This window comes from Leptopilina boulardi, unplaced genomic scaffold, assembly GCF_019393585.1.
Source record: "Leptopilina boulardi isolate dan_hultmark-lab unplaced genomic scaffold, ZJU_Lbou_2.1 LbouV2_386, whole genome shotgun sequence".
In the NCBI taxonomy this organism is placed as follows: Eukaryota; Metazoa; Arthropoda; class Insecta; order Hymenoptera; family Figitidae; genus Leptopilina; species Leptopilina boulardi.
Genome location: NW_026137958.1, coordinates 199,879 through 212,807, shown reverse-complemented (window position 1 = coordinate 212,807; position 12,929 = coordinate 199,879). Strand labels below are relative to the sequence as shown.

The following is a 12,929-nucleotide window of genomic DNA, read 5'->3' as shown; positions in this document are numbered from 1 at the left end:
TAATATTACAGTAATCTTACAGTGATCTTAAAATGTCCGCCTCAAGGTAATATTACCAGTAATGTTACTGTAATATTACGCGCTAATATTAAGGTAATATTACAGTAATATTGCAGTAATATTATACCGTAATATTAAGATAATATTACAAGAGAATATTACAGTAATATTATGTGAACATTTCTTTACGAAAAAAATCTACCCATCCAGGGAATCGAACCCCGAACTCAAAGCACACGAGTCCAGAGTTTTACCAACAAGCCAAATTGACTTATAATATATTTACGTTTTTTATGCTTTATGAATAACTCAAATCAGTCTGTAATATTACTGTAATATTACCGTTAATATTACAGTAATATTCCCGGTAATATTACCTTGAGGCGGACATTTTAAGATCACTGTAAGATTACTGTAATATTACAGCGTTATATTACGAATCTCACGTGTAATATATTACCTTGATATTGAGGATATATTACGTGCTTCTTGGGTTGAGTATTATCAAATAAATTTTTATTTGAACCAAATAATTTTTAATTTGAATTAAATAAATTGTATTTAAACCAATAATTTTTGTATTTGAAACAAATACCATTTAATTGACTCAAATAATAATTATTTCATACAAATAAATATTTATTTAATAATAGTCAAGTAATCGAGTATTTGAATCAAATAATTTTTTTTTTCAGTGTACATTATGAATTTTTGATTTTCCAAAATTTTCATTTTCATTTTCATTTTCATTGTTTTTGAGAAAATATGATTCTGATACAAGGGAGTAGTTAAAACAAACCGCCTTGTGATTATAGCAAAAGTTTATACAATTTAGATGCAGAATAGCTAACGCAACCTCTAGCGCTCGTAAAAGCAAACTCTATACATTAGAATAATTTCTCATTTAAACAATAACAACGTTATGTACTGGCGTTTGCATAAATGTATGTTACTTCGGTTATAAATCAAGACTAAAAATATACATATATATATATACATATTTCTTAACAAAACTTGTAATTAAAATTGTTTCTAAATTAAGAAAGTTATAATTGAAAAAAACTATTTTTATATAAACATTACACCGAGAGAAATGATTTATTTGAAGTTCAAATAAAATATATTTGAATTAAATAAACGTATATTTGTCTCAGAGCCTACTAACTTATTTATTTGGCGTAAATAAAAATTTTATTTCTCAGAAATAAATTTTTCTTTGGATCAAATAAATTTTTTTTTTTCAATGAAATAAAATATATTCGTAACAAATAAATGAGTTAGTCGCCTCGGAGACAAATATACCTTTACTCTGAGTGTAATAAAAAAAAAATTTTACTATTTTTTAAATTGAATTCCATTTAATAAAATGCCAATAAAACAGTTTATCTCAAATATTAAAACACTAAAAAATATATCGTTACAAGTTATCTGGAATTTTTAATCAAATATTTGATAATGTTGAATATTAAATCCCTGTAGAAATAATTGAACTAGAATTTTCTTTCTATCCAATAACATTAAAATAATATTTAAGGTAATTATTATTAAAATTAAAAAATTGAAGCTAAAAATATTATTCTAATATAAGAGAAAAAAAATGTAATAAAAAAAAGAAAAAGAAATTAAATATTTAACAAATAAAAAAACTAATAAATAATAGAAAAAAATACAATTTCCAAAGAATATTATAAGTGATAATAAATTGCACAGTTAACAAGTTAAGTGTTCTTTTCCATTATAGTAAATAAATTCTTCTTTTTTTCTGCTCAAAAGTGAATGAAAGTCTTTTTGATTTCGTAAAATTTTGTGTATACTCTCTCAAGTCCGAGGTACAGGAGGCAAAGAATCGCTTGAGGCGTTGAAACTTTACTACTTTCTATTTACCCCGGACGGGAAAAAGAGCGTAGGAATTCTCTCATTGAGCGGCGGTTAGCAAGTTTTATGAGTTCTCTTACCGACTCTGGGCTGAAAAAAAAGAAAAAGAAAAAGAAAAAAAAAAAGAAGAAGGCAGAAAAGGTTAATCTGTTTTGTGTTTATCGTGAAACTTAAATCCCTTGGCATTTCGCAATTCAGGTTATTACGTTACTCAGCCAAAAAAATTTTTTTTTTTTTTTTTTTTTTTGCTTATCTCGCTGACGTTCATAAAAATCACGCGACATAAAAAATTCATGAAAAAGGAAAAGTCTATTTTAAAATTGCTCTTCAATCATGTTGGAAAAATCATTTTTAAACTCTTGTAGATTGTGCATCATTATAAATATATTAAATAATGATAATAATAAAAATAAGAAGAAAAATAAAAATAAATAAATAAATAAATAATAATAATAATAATAATAATAATAATAATAATACTAACAAAAACAATATTAAAAATAAATAATAGAACGCTAAATTCTCTCAATTATAAAATAATTATAATTATAATTTTTTTCAGTAGTATATACCAATTTTTAGCCAAAACGCTTTAAATTCGTTAAATTCTTCAATGTAAGTAGTAAAATACCGTTTTAGTCAGACAAAAAGTTGTAAATTTTTCTAATATTTTGTCAGTAATAAAAAATAGTATCAATCATATACAGAATATTTTAAAATATTATAAATATTAGTCGCAGTAGTGAAAGTCAGTTTCAGTCAGACAAAATATAAAAAACTAGTAGTAAAAGCCAACTACAGTCAGACAATTTTTTACCTTTTGTTTAAAGTCAACTGTAAATAGTAAAAGTGATTTTAAACTGTCAAAAGTACACAGAAAATAATAATAACAACAACAAAAACAATATTAAAAATAAATAATACAACGCTAAATTCTCTCAATTTTGAAATAAGTAGTAAAAGTTTGTTTTAGTCAGACATTCAAAATTATAATTTTTTTCAGTCGTAAATGACCAATTTTTAGCCAAAACGCTTTAAATTCGTTAAATTCTCCAATGTAAGTAGTAAAAGACCGTTTTAGTCAGACAAAAAGTTGTAAATTTTTTCTAATATTTTGTCAGTAATAAAAAATAGTAGCAATCATATACAGAATATTTTACATTATTATAAATATTAGTCGCAGTAGTGAAAGTCAATTTCAGTCAGACAAAATATAAAAAACTAGTAGTAAAAGCCAACTACAGTCAGACAATTTTTTACCTTTTGTTTAAAGTCAACTGTAAATAGTAAAAGTGATTTTAAACTGTCAAAAGTACACAGAAAATTAAAAGGAATTAAAATAATAAGCGTTGCAGCTTATTTTAATACCTTATAATTTTCTGTGTAATATACGTTTGTATTAAGTGGTAAAAGACACTTTTAGTCAGACATTTATTTTCCTATTTGAGTAGAAAAAGACAGTTTTAATTAAATAAAATAAATAATTTAAAAAATAGACATATCAGTAGTATAATAACATTTAGGTCAGACACACACTGAAAAAAATATTTATTTAATTCAAATATTCAGTTACTTTACTATTATCAAATAAATATTTATTTTGCATCAATTAATTATTACATGAGTCAATTAAATGGTATTTGTTTCAAATACAGAAATTATTATTGCTTCAAATACAGTTTGGAATCAAATAAAAATTATTTAATTCAAATAAATATTTATTTGCTAATAGGTAACCGATTATTTGAATTAAATAAATAATTTTTTTCATTGCATATCATCACAAAAAAAATTTGGATATTTTGGTTAGAAAATTTTTAGATATTAAAATAAGATTTCATTTTAATGGGAAAATTAAAATAAATTAAAATTTCATTAAAATAAGAGCTCTTATTTTAATATCTCACAATTTTATGTATTTTTAATTACACTGAGTTCTAGTAGAAATTATTCTCAGTCAGACCTTGTGGTTTTGTGATATCAGTAGTAAAATTCTATTTCAGTCAGACAAAATTTAACCATATATTTTTGGTATATTCTATTTTTTTAAGTTTTTTTTTTTAAATCTAATTCTATTTAATATTGTAAATTGTAGTCTTTTCAATTTTTCAAATCACCATTATTGTAATTCCTTTCGCAATTAAATTATTTTCGACATCTGTAATTGAGAGAATTTAATTGTCTCAGAAGCTGTATATACATATATATATATATATATATATATATATATATATATATATTCTCCTCTCAAGTCTCCTGAAATGGACTAATCAATGCACTGGTTTTAGACCCCAGAACGTGCGCTTGAATACGAGAATACGTGAGAGGACGAATTTACATGCCCACTCACGGATGAATGAGTATGTGACACGCATAAAAATGTAATACGGACCACTGATCCGAACAATTTAAAAATAAAACCAACAATATTGTTTAAAATTAAGATTTAATCCACACTGAAAAAAAAAATTTATTTCATTCAAATACCGGTGTATTTGATTATTATCAAATAAATATTTACTTGAATCAAATATTTCCTATTTGAATCAAATAAATGGTATTTGCTTCAAATACTGAAATATTTGATTCAAATACTATATATTTAATTCAAGTAAATATTTATTTGATAATAACCAAATACACCAGTATTTGAATCAAATAAATTTTTTTTAGTACAATAACTTTTTTGTTTCAAATAAAAATTTAATTTTATACTTTTTGCAAAAAAAAAATTCTCCCTGACAAAAATTTATATTACAATTAATTAACAGACTACACTCAGAGAAATTGTATATTTGTCTCCGAGCCTACTAACTCATTTATTTGTTGCAAATATATTTCATTTCGTTGAAATAAAAAATTTATTTGAGCCAAAGAAAAATTTATTTCTGACAAATAAAATTTTTATTTATGCCAAATAAATAAGTTAGTAGGCTCTGAGACAAATATACGTTTATTTAACTCAAATATATTTTATTTGGTTCAAATAAATCATTTCTCTGGGTGTATTCTTATATTGTTATGTTTCGAAAATAATTTTTAATCCTTAAAAAGAATATAAAATTTATTTTGTTTCACTTTATTTTATAACAAATGTTTTATTCCTAATTTGTAAATTTAATAATAAATATTTTTGTGAAAAAATTTTTTATTACTTTTTCTTTAATAATAAAAAGAAAAAGAAGAAAAAAATTAATTTTGACGAGTGAATGGAAATTTTAAGGACTTTCGAAATAATCCATAAAGTGTAGTATAGAGAAAGATAGAAATGAGAGGAAATTCACAAAATGGATCATTCAACGAAGGGATTATATGCAGATAGACAGGTATCGAATATCGAAAAGCACAAATGAAAAAGAAAGGATAGTCGATGTACTTCTACAATTACATCAATTTTCAACGTACAATGTTTCCTGTTACCTAAAAAACTAATTGAAGTAATTAACTGTTTTTAAAAAAAAATGAAAAATAGCCATCTCAAATATTCCATAATAAAAAAAAATATAGTTTTAGAAATTTTTTTACAACCAATGGTAAAAAAAAATTTTTACTTCAGAAAATAATATATTAGGGCACAAAAATTTTTCTATTATTATATTTTTTAAAATTAAATATTCGTTTTTGCAAATTTTAGTTTAAACCTTAGGACCTAATTTATTTAATCATTAATTACCAGTGCGCCTGTTATATATAAAAAATGCTTCTTAATTATTCGAAATATTCTCGAGCGCATGATATTATATACAGTCACTAATTACTGGAGTGACACAGAATGCTGGTCGCTTATTTTCTGTTAATAAGTACCCCCCTCCCCCTTCCCCTCGAGTTTGTGGTATTTCAGAGGGGACATACTATTAAGAAAATGAACATCCCTTTTTTCCAAATGAAAAACAGCATTTTTATTATACCGGAAAAAAAAAATATATATATATATATGCGACGTATTTTAAATTTATATGTAAACTCAAAGGATTTTCTCATATAACTGCAGGCTCTTTTTGAGCTCATGAAAGTTGCACGTACTCATTTTAATACAAAATATATATTAATAATTTCCCTTTGAATGCGGTAGGTGAAAATACATTTTCTTCATTAAACAAAAAAAAATTTCAACGAAAATATAAAAAAAAAAAAATAATGTCCGTATAAATATTTCTCCTTTATTTGCAAAAAAAAAAAAATTTTGAATTAAAATTTCGATTAAATTTTTTTTTTCGAAAATTTTGTAAGACAAAAAATTTTCACCTCATATATATTCAAAAATGGAAAATATGTTTTATAATTAAAAAATTACATACATAATTATCCCTGGACATTTCGAAGAAAATGCAATTTTTCTCTCTCCCGTTGATTATTTTCAAAATGAAAAAAAGAATTTAAATAAAATATCAAATTTTTTTTGGGCACAATTGTCCAAGTTTTCACTAAACAATTTTTTTTTCTTTTTTTTGCTCGAATTGTTGATAATGTCGAATAATAAAATGCAAAAAAATAATTCGAAAACAAAGTGTGGTTGTTTGGCGGGAAAAAAAAAAGTACCACTTTTAATTAAATTCGATAATATAACATCCTACTTGATGGAAATCGCGCGCGGAACTAACACCTCACGCGCGGAACGAAGCGGGTCCAGAATCCCCCTCAGCAGCCGGAAGAGAAGCCGAGCACGCGCGAAATTCCACCCCGTTTCTCAATTCTCTCCCACTTTGACCTCATCACCCTTTACCCCCTTTTGACTATCCACAACCACCCGCCACATTCCCCTCGAATATATAATCCCCAACCTTTCGTGTGTACCCCTTTTCATGCTGTGTTCATATAACTTCCTCACACACACACATACGCATACATCATCCGTTCTTCAAACTCACCCCCTCCTCCACCATGAAGGTTATAGAATGAGGGGATTGAAAGGCAAAGACCGTTGTCGTCTAATAATTGTCGAACAATCCGTTCCGTCGCCTAAAGCTGATGACGTCGAACACAAGGCGTTCCACGTTAACAAATTTCGTTTCCTTGGATGAGATTTTCAAAACATATAACAGAAATTAAAAATAGAATTTTATATTTTGACGAATTTTTAATTTTTTTAATTAACATTTCAGGGAATTTTTAATATTCAAACGAATTTTTTATTTATCGACAATTTTATTTTACAGAATTTCTATAAAAATTTTTAGCAATTTTTAGGAGAGAAAAGATACAGCAAAAATCATCTTTTTAAAACCGGTTTTCTCATTCGAATTTATTAAACTATTTTATAGGTAATTATTAAGATTATTTTGTTTATAAATTGTTAATTGATAATTTTGCTTCCACGTAGGAGGAAGCTTTGTAGTCCTTTCGTTTATAAAAATTTTCAAAGTGGCGAAAACAAATTTTTTCTATGTAGAAACATGTTATATCCCAGATAGCACGGAAACTTGCGGCAAGCTTACCGTGCAAGGTTGTCAGTCTTTTCGCGCAAGCTTGCTGCAAGCTTGTCTGAGCTAGCGAATGTCCCACCAGGGCAAGCTTGCCGTGAAAGCTTGCTGTAAGCTTTCCAGGAAAGGTTGCTGCAATCTTGCCATGAAAGATTGCTACAAGATTGCTGCAAGCATACTAAGAATGATTGCGGCAAGCTTACCATGCAAGGTTGTCAATCTTTCCGCGCAAGCTTGCTGCAAGCTTGTCTGAGCTAGCGAAATGTCCCACCCAGGGCAAGCTTGCCGTGAAAGCTTGCTGTAAGCTTTCCAGGTAAGGTTGCTGCAATATTGCCATGAAAGATTGCTACAAGATTGCTGCAAGCATACTAAGAATGATTGCGGCCAGCTTGCCGTGAAAGATTGCTGTAAGTCTTTGGTTAGTGTCTGTCGAACCCGGGTTCAATTCCCAGTCCCCTCAAATTTGTTTCGAAAATTTTCTCGTTAAGTTTCCAAATGAAAATAAACAGGACATTCATAATAATAATAAACGTCACAAGGATTTTCAAATTTAGAAAACAAATAAATTTTTTTTTAATTAAAAATGTATTTTTTTTAAATTGCAGCAACCTTGCAGCAACCTTCCAGGAGCTTGTTGAAATTCTCCTGCAACCTTACGTAGCAAGTTTACAGCAATCTTTCACGGCAAGCTTGCCGCAATCATTCTTAGTATGCTTGCAGCAATCTTGTAGCAATCTTTCATGGCAAGATTGCAGCAACCTTTCCTGGAAAGCTTACAGCAAGCTTTCACGGCAAGCTTTCCCTGAGTGGAACATTTCGCTAGCTCAGACAAACTTGCAGCAAGCTTACGCGGCAAGCTTGCTCATTAATCATATTAATATCCCAAATCTGACCAAAGGATTTTAAAAAATACCCAAAAGAAAAAAAATTTTATCGTCTTTTTCCAAAAATTTTTTTTTTAATCGAAAAAATTTTTAAATAGACAAATTTAAGGTTATATATAATAAAATCGTATTCCTTACGTCAAGACAAATCGATTGGTATATATAAAGTATAGTTTCAATTTAAATTTAAAGAATTAATGAAAGTTAAAAAAAAATCAAAAATTCACATTTGTCAATAAAATTTTGTGATTTTTTAAATTGAAGTTTATATATGAAATAATTGTATTCCTTGCATGAAAACGAATCGATTGGTATATATAAAATATACATTTCAGGTAAATTTAATAAATTAATGAAAGTTAAAACAAAAAATTCCCATTTTAGCTGAAAAATTTTGTATTTATTTATAAATTCAAGTTTAAATATAAAATAATTGTGTTCCTTGCATTGAAACAAACCGATATAATTGTAAATAATTATAAATTATATATTATTTTTCATTAATTTTCAGAAATTTCAGCTAAAATGTGAATTTTTGATTTTTTAACTTCCATTAATTTTTTAAATTTAACTCAAATGTATACTGAAATGTTTATATTATTATATTATTAATGTATGTTTATTTTAATGTTAATGCTTTCTCCACGAGGAAGCAAATTTTTTTGCTGATCGTAAAGAGGAAGCAAAATGTTCATGTAATAAACATCTAAATTTACATCTTGTTTATAATTATAATGATTTATTAAAATTATAATAGTTAAAAATTATTATTAATTCATCGGATTTACTCACAATTATACTCAAAATTTGTCTTTAAATTGTCAAAATTTGATATGTATTTAATTTTTGATAGCATTTGTAATTTTCAAAAGAAAATTTATAAATAAAATAATCATAATAATTGTTTATATAGATTAATAAATTCCAAGGAGGAAACTGATATCGATTTCGAAACGTTAAAAATATTTTTTGATATATCTTTCCTTTTTATAAAAAATGATAAAAATTTTATGGAAATTCTTTAAAATAAAATTATTTTTACGAGTTTCAAACGAATCGGATCAATTAAAATTTTCTTTTTTTTTTTGGCTATATTGAATCCACTAAAGTGAATTTGGAAAAACTGACATCGGATTCGTAGTCAGCGACCCCGAAAACCACCGGGTAATAAGTTTCAAAGCATTTCGAGCGATTTTTAAAAATGACCGCCATTTTGGATCCGCCATTATGAATTTTGAAAAATAAACTAACTGAACCAAATAAATCGTGAGTACTCTCTAAATCTGAATTCGTAAAAATGTTTACTAATTTAAATTAGTGACTCACTTTTTGCTTTAGAATTAGTTAAATTTTACTAATTGTTAGTAAAAGTTACTAATAATTAGTAAAATTTTACTAATTCAGAAGCAAAAAGTGAGTCACTAATTGAAATTAGTAAACATTTTTACTAATTCAGATTTAGAGAGTAGGTAATCATAAACTACAAGTAACTTCTTTGATCTAAATAAATCTCAAAAATCAAGATAATCTTTAATTTTACTATATTTTAGATTTTGTATTCAGTAGTATAAATCAGTTTTAGTCAGACAAAAGGTTTTAAATTTTTACAATTTCATTGTTAATGGTCAGTGACAAAAAGATTAAAAAATCGTTATTATTTACATATAGCGATTATAATAATTTTGTAATAAGTAGTCAAAGTTTGTTTCAGTCAGACAAAAACTTTTTAAATTGTTCCAATTTTATTTTTCAGTAGTAAAAAACATTTTCAGTCAGACTATATTCCTTTCCATAATAAACAATTTAGTTTTCAATTTAAACCATATGTTTTTTTTTTTTTAATTTACTCTGGCAATTTTTCAATCAACAATGATATGTATTCTCGTTTCAAAAATCGAAAGTTTTACAATAACTAATTATCGAAATTTCAAATTAACATTGATGTAATAATACAATAACAGAATTCAATATTTACCTAAGTTGAATACCAACCAGTTATGTGGTTGAAAATACAATTTATAGACCATGACTAATAATTTGCAAACACAAAATCCGACAGTGCATGCATTTCTATTGTTTGTAAAATATCAGCACTCCATACATATATATATATATATATATATATACGAAGGGGAAAATGAAATACGATTTAATTAAATATTTTACTAAAACTCAATTTTCCCCGTCGCCACCAGTTACTCATATACATATATGTCATAAAATAATATTTATATATATATAGGGTACAAACGCATATGGGTCTTACATATTTGTACTGTTACAAATTTTGACAGTCTGATAGATACATGTAAAAATGTCTGAAAAGAAATTGAAACACTATTATACCTATTTTTTTTTTTTTTGAGTTGAGTTGACAAAAGAATTGATGGGAATAAAATGTCAAGATAAAATTTCAAATCACTGCCACAATCGGCAGCTATCGGCGTCTTGACAGTTATTGATATTTTCAATACACGTATTTGATTGAATAGAGTGAATTTTAGTTTGTTTGCTCACAACAATTTTAAGTTGGTTGTTCATTCAGTAATAATCAAATAGGTATTGGTATTTTTAAATTGTCAATAATTTTACTATTATTACTCTTACTATTACTACTACTAATACCATTATTTTACTATTATTACTATTGCAATTATTTTTCATTTCATTTCATTTATTAAGTTAACGGGACATGCCCTTTCGTACAATAGTACTTATTATAATATAGATACAAACTTGTATATAAAAAATATAAATATAATTATAACTAGGTTGGTGCATTTTAATTATTATTTAGTATTAATCTACATAATGCCGAGGTGAATCTTGTTAAATTATTGTCAAATAGGTCTATTTCGTTAGAAATTGAATTACATTTTTACTATTATGTTTACTATTATTACTATTACTATTATTTTTACTATTACTACTATTATTTTACTATTATTAGTATTACTATTATTTTTACTATTACTACTATTATTTTACTATTATTAGTATTACTATTAATTTTACTATTACTACTACTATTACTACTACTATTACTACTATTATTTTACTATTATTAGTATTACTATTATTTTTACTATTACTACTATTATTTTACTATTATTAGTATTACTATTAATTTTACTATTATAACTATTACTGTTATTTTTACTATTACTACTATTATTTTACTATTATTAGTATTACTATTAATTTTACTATTACTACTACTACACGGAGAAAAAGAAAAAGTAATTTTTACTACTTTCAGAGTAAAACTGGACCAACTCGAAGTTTCTGCGCATCTCTGGCAATTTTTACTCCAAAAATAGTAAAATTTATTATTTCTGTAGTAAATTTTACTGTTTTCGTAGTAAGTTTTACTATTTCTAGAGTAAATTTTACTATTTTTGGAGTAAAAATTGCCAGAGATGCGCAGAAACTTCGAGTTGGTCCAGTTTTACTCTGAAAGTAGTAAAAGTTACTTTATAAAAGAAATCTTTTTTCTCCGTGTATTACTACTACTATTACTACTACTATTACTACTATTATTTTATTATTATTACTATTACTATTATTTTTACTATTACTACTATTATTTTACTATTATTAGTATTACTATTATTTTTACTATTACTACTATTATTTTACTATTATTACTATTACTATTATTTTTACTATTACTACTATTATTTTACTATTATTATTATTACTATTAATTTTACTATTATAACTATTACTGTTATTTTTACTATTACTACTACTATTACTACTACTATTATTACTATTATTTTACTATTATTACTATTACTATTATTTTTACTATTACTACTATTATTTTACTATTATTATTATTACTATTATTTTTACTATTAATTTTACTATTATTTTAACAATTATTACTATAACTAATATATTTACTATTACTGTTACTCTTTCTCTTACGGATATATACTAAATATGTATAATATTTAGAAATCAATGTAAAGACCTAGTAGAGGGAGTAACTGGAAAAATTAAATAAAAATTTTTAAAAAAAATGTCTAAAACTGAATTCTAGGAAATAAATAATTATTTTATATTACAACGAATTAAAATGAAAATGTTGTATTTCGATATATTATAATTTCATGGTTCAATGGCATGACTAATATCGGTTTGCTCACCCCCTCTCCTCTCATCATTATCCACAGGGATGTAAACACTGTTCAGTGAAGCTTCTAACATGCATTACACGTCTGAAGTCACAAGGAGGAAAATTAACTTTAGCGGTCTATTACATCGCGTAGCCATTCTAAGATAATTGTCACACAAATCCTTTGAGTTGCATTATTATATAATAGTTAAGACAATTTTCTTTCATTTCTATTAAATATCAATGCAAAAAAAGTGAAAAGAAAAAAAAACAATTTCTACATTGCAAAATTATTAATAAATAAATTAAATAATTTTTATTAATTATTTATTCAATTATGATTTTAACCATTGCTAAGGAAAAGAAATCCATAGCAACCGCTCCTAAGGCAAAAAATACATAGCAACCGTTGCTAAAAAAATAAATCCATAGCAACCGTTGCTAAGGAAAAAAATACATAGCAATCGTTGCTAAGGATAAAAATTCCTTAGCGACCGTTGCTAAGGAAAAAAAACTCATAGCAACCGTTGCTAAGGATAAAAAGTCCTTAGAAGCCGTTGCTAAGGAAAAGAAATCTATAGCAACCGTTGCTAAGGAAAAAAATATATAGCAACCGTTGCTATGGAT

The 12,929-nt window shown here is 25.5% G+C and overlaps 1 protein-coding gene across 6 annotated transcripts in view; it reads right to left on the bottom strand.

Moving 5' to 3' along the window:
* Positions 1-6,481, bottom strand: part of LOC127288432 (cell adhesion molecule Dscam2-like) — a 155,297-nt gene extending 148,816 nt beyond the window's left edge. For 5 of the 6 annotated variants that reach the window (XM_051315871.1, XM_051315866.1, XM_051315872.1 and 2 more), the window contains exon 1: positions 6,174-6,481. The gene's annotated coding sequence lies outside the window, so the exon portion shown is untranslated. The remainder of the gene's footprint in view (positions 1-6,173) is intronic. The other variant, XM_051315870.1, reaches the window with a different exon arrangement.
* Between the last annotated feature and the right edge of the window lie 6,448 nt (positions 6,482-12,929).